Raw genomic sequence first — 10000 nt, 5'->3', positions numbered from 1 at the left:
TTTCGGTGCCTGCATAGCCTCCTTACTCTAGGGTCCCGAGTCCCTCGCTTCCGACTTGCCTTATCGGGTCCGCCCGAAACCTTAACCTTCCCGTGTCCTCGGACACTTGTTTTTAAATTGTGCACTTGAAGTATTTGCTAAAGAGATTTGGTTTGTGCTTAGTACCCTGCCCTCATAAAGAGTACAGGGCTGTTGTGATTCTTAATAAATATCCTGTTTATTTTCATAACACTTGTGTGGTGTCCTTTCACTGGGTGTTCAAGGGGTACATGTGTGGTAAACAGCTGGCTTAACACACCCTCTCGAGTCTTTAGCCTTAGACTGCTCGTATCCACGCTACTAGGATAGCTGGTCTATAGGTTGACTTACAACCAAACACCATAAGGGTCGTTGGTACGATACATAGCGGTCGCTAGAATAGCGAACGTTGCATATCGGGCCAACTTCTCACATTGGTGAGCAGCGGTTGGGATTTGAGCTTGCTGTTGTTTTACCACACGTATCCTAAGAATATCTTGTTGAAAGATCGCACAAGTAGCTAGTACATATAACTAAAAGCTTAGAATACTCTGAGTTCTACTGAACCAGCTGTTGTAGCTCCTCAAGGCTTAGCACACCTTGGCTACAACTCTTAGCAAGGGAACAGTAGGAAAACACATAGTGTAGGTAGGTGCATCACTTACACCACACTAGAAACAGTATGTCGGGCCAGGGAGGAAACTCTGAGTCTCCCCTTGTGTCAGTTGACCCTCCACAGGTCATCCCTTCAGGATATACTGTGCTGAGCTTCAAGGAGTTAAGACGACTGTGTCACTCCCGGAAGATTCAGCAGGGGTCTAACCCCACAACGTCCTTTCTGATTGGTCTCTTCGAGACTTATGATGCCAGGAGAGCTGAGAAACTTCGTAGCTCTTCTAATCCAGAAGGAGACATGCCTCCCCTCGAGGGAACCCGGGACGATCCTGACCTCATACACCTCGCAACTGAGAACGAAGATGGCGAGGAGGATGAGGATGAGGATCTCTCTGGGGATGAGGCAGATAAGGGACAGGTAGAAGTCGTCAGACTAAGCAGGTCCAACTTAAGCAAACATGATAGCGGTACTGGGGAACCCCTGGGGCCACTATCAGGTCAGCTTAACATTGGGAATGGACGAGCCCGATCTCTGTCAAGAGACTCTGGCGGATCCCTTCGAACCAATGGCTCTCACAACTCTTCTCAAAGAGGGATGACATCCCCTCAGAGGAGAGTGTACGAAGCTAAGGAAAGGGCAGCCAATCTGAGGATCGAAAGGGAAGAACTTGCCCTGGCCAAAGAAAGGCTTGCCTTTGCGAGAGAGCAACAGTTAAGTGGGGTAGTCCCCACTGGTGGCAGCAATGTACCTAGTAATAGGGAAAAGAGTTTCGATACGAAACACCTTGGGAAGATAGTGCCCCCCTTTAAACAAGGGGACGACATCCACAAATGGATTACTGCTTTGGAGAGGGCCTGCACTGTGCAGGGTGTTCCCCAGAGTCAGTGGGCAGCTATCTTGTGGCTCTCCTTTGAAGGAAAAGGAAGAGACAAGCTCCTCACCACAAGGGTGGAGGACGCTAACAATTACCAAGTCTTGAAGAATACACTCGTTGAAGGGTTCGGCCTAACCACTGAGCAGTACAGGGTGCTGTTCAGGGATACCCAGAAAACGCAGTCTCAAGATTGGTCTGATTTCGTCGATTGTGCCACTAAGGCTTTTGAGGGCTGGTTGCTGGGCAGTAAGGTTACTGATTATCAAGGATTGTATAATTTGATGATGAGAGAACAAATTTTAAACAATTGTCAGAACCAGTTGTTGCATCAGCACCTTGTCGACTCGGATCTGACCTCTCCCCAAGAATTGGGAAAGAAGGCAGACAGATGGGTTCGTACAAGAGTTAAGCAGAACCAGGGCCAGAATCAAGGTGGTCAGAAGAAAGCAGACCAGAAGGGTAAAGATTCTAAAGGGGAACAAAATGACCAGAAGTCTTCGACAGGTCCCCAACAACCCAAAGAGGGTGGGGGTCAGGCTCCCCAAAAGAAGAAAGAAGGCCAATCCAAAAGGTGGTGCCAGTACTGTAAAAGTAAATCTCACTGGTTTAGTGAGTGCACCAAGAAAGGAGGAGGGCAGACTCCTGCCACTGCAGCCCCTAAGGCACCTGTGCCCCCTAGTACAGTCAGCAGTGGTAGTGCGCCTCCCAAGGGTTTAGTAGGGTTAACCCTGGGTTCTGAGGGGCGTGACAACTTAGTTGGCACACTCACTCAGGCTGTCCTTGTCAGTACAGGGGACGCAGACGTATCCCCTGACGTAAGCCCCAATACTTTGGGCAAATACCGACAGACGCCTTTCATAAATGGAAAGATGGCTCAGGCCTATAGGGACACTTGTGCCAGCGTCACCATGGTGACGCCTAACTTTGTGGACCCTGGACAGATCATGCCAGGTACAGAATTCCTGGTGACCAATGCAAGCAATGTCACTACCAATCACAGTATGGCAATTGTAGCTTTCTCCTGGGGAGGGGTAACTGGCCAAAAGAAGGTTGTAGTTAGTCCAGACCTCCCAGTGGATTGTTTGTTGGGCAATGATTTGGAGTCGTCACAATGGTCAGAAGTGGAGCACCGGACTCACATGGAAATGTTAGGTTTGCCAGCACATGTGTTCGCTGTGACTAGGTCACAGGTCAGGAAATGCCCCACTGAACAGGTGCTGGATCCTGGAACAACGGACCAGACACCTCCCAAGAAAAAGAGCAGTAGGGTTAAGGCTGCGCCTTCCCCCTTGCCCCAGGTCGTGGATCAAGTCTCAGAGGAGGCTGACCTACAAGAATTGAGGGAAACTGAGCCTAGGGAGTTCGAACTTGATCAAGTTGAATTCTTGGGTTCAGGGGGACCCTCAAGGGAGGACCTGGGGAAGGATCAGTTAGACTGCCCTTCTCTTGAACCCCTCAGACAGCAGGCTGCTGCTGAGGCTGCTGGGAACGCCACAGGTACCCACAAGGTATACTGGGAAGATGGACTCCTGTACACTGAGTCGAGAGACCCCAAGCCTGGCATGACCAGGAGGCTGGTCGTACCCTTGTCTCAGCGTGGTTTCCTACTTACCTTGGCCCACGAGATTCCCTTAGCAGGTCACTTAGGTCAGACGAAAACGTGGGACAGGCTTGTCTCGCACTTTCACTGGCCTCACATGAACGAAGATACCAAGGAGTTTTGCCGCTCCTGTGTCACTTGCCAAGCCAGTGGTAAGTCAGGTGGCACGACAAAGGCCCCCCTTATACCAATGCCTGTGGTGGGGGTGCCCTTTGAACGGGTGGGGATCGACATCGTCGGTCCCATGGAACCACCTACAGCATCAGGGCACAAGTTTATACTGGTGGTAGTGGATCATGCCACCAGGTATCCTGAAGCTATTCCCCTTAGGACCACTACAGCACCTGTTGTGGCAAGAGCCCTAGTTGGAGTATTCTCCAGAGTGGGCTTCCCTAAGGAGGTCGTCTCCGACAGAGGTGCAAACTTTATGTCGAGCTACTTAACTGCTATGTGGAAGGAATGTGGTGTCAACTACAAGTTCACTACACCCTATCATCCACAATGCAATGGGCTTGTTGAGAGATTCAACAGGACCCTAAAAGGGATGATTCATGGACTACCGGAAAAGCTTCGGCGTAGATGGGATGTCCTGATCCCCTGCCTCTTGTTCGCCTACAGAGAAGTCCCACAGAAGGGGGTTGGCTACAGCCCTTTTGAACTTCTGTACGGGCATCCTGTAAGGGGACCCCTGTGTTTGGTGAAGGAAGGATGGGAGAGACCTCTCAAAAAGCCTGCAGCCAACATAGTGGACTATGTGCTTGGCCTCCGCTCGCGGATGGCTGAGTACATGGAAAAGGCATCAGAAAACCTTAAGGCCAGCCAAGAACTCCAAAAAGCTTGGCATGACCAAAAGGCTGTCTTGACTGTTTACCAGCCCGGACAGAAGGTGTGGGTGTTGGAGCCAGTGGCCCCAGCAGCACTCAGGGACAAATGGTCCGGGCCCCACACCATCCTGGAGAAAAAGGGAGAGGTCACCTACCTGGTCGACCTGGGAACTCCCCGGAGCCCCCACAGGGTGCTTCATGTCAACAGGATAAAAGCATATGTCGACAGGAAGGACATGAGTTTGCTCATGGCCCTAGATGAAGGACAGGAAGAGGAGAGTGACCCTCTCCCCGACCTGCTCACTCAGAATCCTGACGATGGCTCGGTAGATGGTGTTGTCTTTTGTGGCAGCCTCTCCGAACATCAACAGAGCGACTGTAAACAGGTTCTTCAGTCGTTCCGACATATGTTTTCTCTAACACCCAGTCAGACCGATTGGTGCACCCATGAGGTCGACACTGGCGACAGCTTGCCCGTAAAGAGTAAAATCTACAGGCAGCCTGATCACGTTAGAGACTGCATCAAAAGTGAAGTGCAGAAAATGTTGGAGCTGGGAGTCATTGAACCCTCGGATAGCCCTTGGGCTAGTCCCGTAGTTCTAGTGCCGAAACCTCACACCCAGGGTGGTAAGAGAGAGATGAGGTTTTGCGTAGACTACAGGGGTCTCAATGCAGTCACTAAGACTGACGCCCACCCAATACCAAGGGCAGACGAGCTTATCGATAGATTGGCTTCGGCCAACTACTTAAGTACGTTTGACCTGACAGCTGGGTACTGGCAAATCAGGTTAGCTGAGGACGCCAAGCCTAAAACCGCATTTTCAACCCCTGGTGGGCATTATCAGTTCGTGGTGATGCCCTTTGGTCTGAAAAATGCACCTGCCACCTTCCAACGGTTGGTGAATCAAGTCCTTACTGGGCTGGATGACTTCTGTGCGGCGTATCTTGACGATATTGCTGTCTTTAGCTCCACCTGGGAGGATCACCTGGTCCACCTGCGGAAGACGTTAGAGGCACTGCAAGCAGCAGGTCTCACTATCAAGGCCACCAAGTGCCAGATAGGGCAGACACAGGTTGTATACCTGGGCCACCTTGTAGGTGGGGGTCAGGTTCAGCCACTGGAGAGCAAGATACAGTCAATCAGGGACTGGGCTCCTCCAACCACCCAGACTCAGGTTCGAGCTTTCTTGGGCCTGACTGGTTACTATAGGAAGTTTGTCAGGAACTATGGTTCAATTGTGACACCATTAAACGAACTGACGAGTAAGAAAATGCCAAAAAAGGTTCAGTGGACAGCGAGCTGTCAAAAAGCATTCGATGACCTAAAGCAGGCCATGTGCACGGCGCCTATCCTCAAGAGTCCGGACTACTCCAAACCATTCATTGTCCAAACAGATGCTTCTGAGTTGGGTGTGGGAGCTGTTCTTTCTCAACTGAATTTTGATGGTCAAGACCAGCCCATTGCTTTTATAAGCAGAAGGCTGACCCCTAGAGAGAAGAATTGGTCAGCTATTGAGAGGGAGGCCTTTGCTGTGGTTTGGGCCCTGAAGAAGCTGAGGCCATACTTGTTTGGCACCCACTTCAAGATTCAGACCGACCATAAGCCCCTCTTGTGGCTAAATCAGATGAAGGGTGAAAACCCCAAACTGCTTAGGTGGTCCATTTCCCTACAGGGGATGGACTTCACAGTGGAACATAGACCTGGTACTGATCATGGCAATGCCGATGGGCTCTCCAGATACTTCCACTTAGAACAAGAAGACTCACCTGGTCAAGGTTAGTTAGTTGTTCCGACGTTTGGGGGGGGGTCATGTAGGAGAGTAGGGTCTGCACTCCTATGATCACCCAGATTTTTTGCTTTTGTTTCACTGGTTTACGACTTTCTCTGGCTGTGGGCCTGCCAATCAGACCCACAGCCTGGCTGTTCTCTTTCTAAATTACGATATGTACCCTAGGTGCATTTACCAATTGGTACTGGGCCACCTTATCAGACCCTGTAACTCAGGGCATAGGTGTACCCAGGGCCGCCAGGGGCTGCAGCATGTATTATGCCACCCCTGGCTGGCCTCCTAAATTTGACACAACTGGCTGCATGACAGCTGGGGCGAAGTCGTGTAATCACCCTTTGCTTTGGATATAGTAGCCTATATCTAACCATACAATGGACACCGAGTCCCTATCAGTCACTCCTATGGCAGGCCTTGACAATCCTGAAGGCAGAGTGCATGGGCCCGTGTGAACTGTGTTCTGGCCCGAGCCGAGCCGGTTGCAGCTTGCGGAGAAAAGACCCAATGGCCGTTCCATGATAACGCGTACCACATCGGTAACTTCGGTGTCGCGTTATCAAGACATGTCGAGTAAGGTGTCATACGAATCGGGGTGCTGCCCTCTCACCAACCCTGGCGACGAGGTTAGCATTCCACCCTTCTAGAGGGACACGACATGTACGTAACTGTGAACCCCGGTTAAAGTTAACGAAAGCCTCAGCTCCACAAAATGGAGGCTGCCACCACAGACACGAGTCTGACCTCCTGCTGCTGGGAGTCCTTCCAGCGAGGAGCACTTGGACAAAGGGTTTCCTGTCGAGGGCGGTGTTCGCACCGTCCCAGACAGGGTTTGTGTATTCTGGGTAGGTAGGGCTTTTGCGAGAAGGTGACTGCGGAGTGGCACCCCGGTGCTCACTACGCATCTGCCGGTTAGAACCAGTTCCAGGGGCGACAGCCCTGGCCTGGGGAAAGTCCGGCAGGGGAGAGGGGTGTAACTACCCCCCTTCCTGGTCCCACCCTTAGGGCAGGACCTAGTCATGTACCCACCCCTTTCTTTAGAATAAAGGCCGGAGCGGGGACCCTTCCAAATTAGATCATCTTTGAATCAAGAATACTTTCTACGAAAGGACTTCAAGACTCTTCTCAAGATTTCTCCCTTGTGGCTAAGGAGTAGTCACCCTGCATCAGCGGGCACCAACTAAGAACTCTGCGGTTTGCTGTAAGTCCCTCCTCAAGGAATCCGACGGCCCAGCTCGACGAGAACCGGCTTCCCTGGCACCTCTGACCTCTACCCACGTCATCAGCTCAGCTGTGATCTGTGGGTGCGACGAGACCTCGAGGGACCGGCCATCATCAGAACCTGCACGCTCTTAAAACCAGCACGACCATCGAGGTAACTCTCTGGTGAGTGCTCTGGGGTCCGAGAAGCCCCGACCCTGAGCCGCTCCAGCACCGAAGTGCAGTCTCCCTGCATCTCCACGATCTGCGTGGGGCCCTTCTGCTCGCTGCTCAGCACGTTGTCTGGTCACTAGCCGCTGGCTTGTGCCCTTCTGTGACGACATCCGAGAATCATCACTGCTGGTCTGGTTGCTCCAGACTGGCCCTTGCTTCCATCTTTGCGAGAAGCACCCCGGACCCTCCTGGTCCACTCAAGACGCCATCTTAGGCCCACCACGTGGCCCTGAGAACTGCCAAGGCTTGTTGCCCCATCCTGGGCCCAGCGACGCCGACAGCATCATCCTTCGTGGGACAGCTCGCACCTCCGCCGTGGTCGCCGACAAACGCCTCCTGGTCCGTGAGACTGCAGAGCCTAGCGTCGCCCACTCACCTGGTCGAGGTGACGGCCAACCGGTGCCTTCCTGGTACCCTCTGACTACTGGCTAGTAGTACGAACTTGGTCCCCTCTGCTTTCAGGTTTCTTCAATCTCCGATCCAGGCTTGGATCTCTACGAACTATTCAGCACTGGTCGCCGGCCAGCAACTCCTTTTCTTCCGGCTCCTGGCTCGTCAGCGAAGACCCCGACGCCTGTAAGACTTGTGCAGCCGCAGCCCTCGTGGCTAGGTAACTCGGCATTTCGGTGCCTGCATAGCCTCCTTACTCTAGGGTCCCGAGTCCCTCGCTTCCGACTTGCCTTATCGGGTCCGCCCGAAACCTTAACCTTCCCGTGTCCTCGGACACTTGTTTTTAAATTGTGCACTTGAAGTATTTGCTAAAGAGATTTGGTTTGTGCTTAGTACCCTGCCCTCATAAAGAGTACAGGGCTGTTGTGATTCTTAATAAATATCCTGTTTATTTTCATAACACTTGTGTGGTGTCCTTTCACTGGGTGTTCAAGGGGTACATGTGTGGTAAACAGCTGGCTTAACACGCCCTCTCGAGTCTTTAGCCTTAGACTGCTCGTATCCACGCTACTAGGATAGCTGGTCTATAGGTTGACTTACAACCAAACACCATAAGGGTCGTTGGTACGATACATAGCGGTCGCTAGAATAACGAACGTTGCATATCGGGCCAACTTCTCACAGTGAGGTCCTCGGATTGGCCCCGCCGGGGTCGGCAACGGCCCTGGCGGAGTGCCGAGAAGACGATCAAACTTGACTATCTAGAGGAAGTAACAGTCGTAAAAAGGTTTCCGTAGATGAACCTGCGGAAGGATCATTAACGGCGGAGCGGCCCGAGCGACTGACGGCGCCAGCCCTAAGCCCTCGGCCGCCTCCTGGAAGCACACACCTTAGGCACAGGGCCCGGCCCTGCCCTGGCGCGCCCCGGCCGGCGGAGCGGTCCGCGGCCACATGGGGCGCTTTGGCGAGGACCGGGACTTTGGAAGGGCCTCTTCCCCTGTGGACGGGGCCCGACAGACGTGCGAGGGACCAGTGGGGACGGGGGGCGGCCCCTGTCCCCCTGTCCCTCGCCGAGACGGAATCAAAGCTCACCCGGCATGACGTCCCCCAACGCTCGGGTGAGGGTGGGGAAACCGAATGCATCCCCGGGCTGGTACCACCCCTTCCCTCGAAAGGCCCTGGCGCCGGCTGGGACCTCCTCCCACGCCCGAGTCCTGGTCCGGCCCGGCCGGGTTCCGGGCGACCGGGAAGTGGCCCTTGTCGCGCGGCAGGGTGGCCTGGAAGAGAAGGGTCCAAGGGCCTGCGAGGGGACCTTGGCTCCTCTCGGTGGGAGGCGTGCGGGATGGGGGAAGCCGCCTGGCTCTCCCCTTCCGGCGCCTCCGACCCGGGCGAGGGTGGTGGTGGGCTAATTGCCAACCCGACGGCATGGCTCGGGGCCGCCCGGCGGCGGGCGGCTGATGTGCAGGTGGAGCGACCCTCCCTCGTTGTCAGGTACCCGGTTTGGCTTGGTCTGGTGCGGCCAGGCCGAGGGGTTAGAGGACTCGCGCGGTCCCTCCCGGTTACCCCGGGAGGAACCGGCGGCTGTGGGGCTGCCTGCTCCCGTCGCACTGGGAGCCCCCTTCCTTCCTTGCGGGGGCTCCCAGGCCGAGCGCCTGGCAGTGTTTTTACTCCCAACGGTGCAGTCTGACTCCCAGAGGGGAAGCCTCGAACGGGGCACCGGGGCCGTCTCGCTGCGCGGGCGGCGGACGGACGGTGTCGCCTTCCTCCCGCCTCTCCTGCACCCGCAGGTGGGCGAACGTTTTCGAACAGTTGCCTGTGACTCTTGGCAGTGGATCACTCGGCTCGCGCGTCGATGAAGAACGCAGCTAGCTGCGAGAATTAGTGTGAATAGCAGGACACATTGATCATCGACACTTTGAACGCACCTTGCGGCCCCGGGTTCCTCCCGGGGCTACGCCTGTCTGAGGGTCGCTCGATCGTCAATCGCCCCGGGGCTTCCCCGGGACGTGGCTGGGGCCGTCGCAGGGTTAGCTCTGCTACCCCTTCGTCCCCCCACAAGTTCAGACCCCCCCCGATCGCCCGTGGCAGGGTCCCTCGCCGGGTCCTGCCGCGGAGGGACGCCGCGGGCGCCTGGCCCCCGAGAAGGGGCCTGGCGACCGTTCCGCCCCGGGCCCGTCCCGGGGCGCCTGGCTGCGTGCCGCGCGAGGCTGTCTGTGGTGTCCCACCGGCTGCCCGCGCGCACGCGCCTCGGGCGCCCACCTCTGCGGCCGGCTTCCCGGAGAGGGCGAAGCCCTTCCGGATGCGATCCGGGGAAAGAGGGCGCGCGCTGCCAGGTTTCGCCAGGCCCCTGCTCCGGCAGGGGCCTGGCCTCTCCCCGGCAGCCCCCTTTGACGCTCCGGCGTCATGCTTCCGACTACGACCTCAGATCAGACGTGGCGACCCGCTGAATTTAAGCATATT

At 55.2% G+C, this 10000-nt stretch overlaps 1 non-coding gene across 1 annotated transcript; it reads left to right on the top strand.

Moving 5' to 3' along the window:
- The first annotated feature begins 9357 nt into the window (after positions 1-9357).
- LOC147696778 (5.8S ribosomal RNA) lies at positions 9358-9511 on the top strand. The gene has a single exon (XR_015299612.1). It is a non-coding gene; the product is annotated as a 5.8S ribosomal RNA (ribosomal RNA).
- The last annotated feature ends 489 nt before the right edge of the window (positions 9512-10000 follow it).

This window comes from Lissotriton vulgaris, chromosome 8 (assembly GCF_964263255.1).
Source record: "Lissotriton vulgaris chromosome 8, aLisVul1.2, whole genome shotgun sequence".
NCBI lineage: Eukaryota > Metazoa > Chordata > Amphibia > Caudata > Salamandridae > Lissotriton > Lissotriton vulgaris.
The sequence above is the reverse complement of the archived record's forward strand: the minus strand, read 5'-3'. Positions and strand labels throughout refer to the sequence as shown.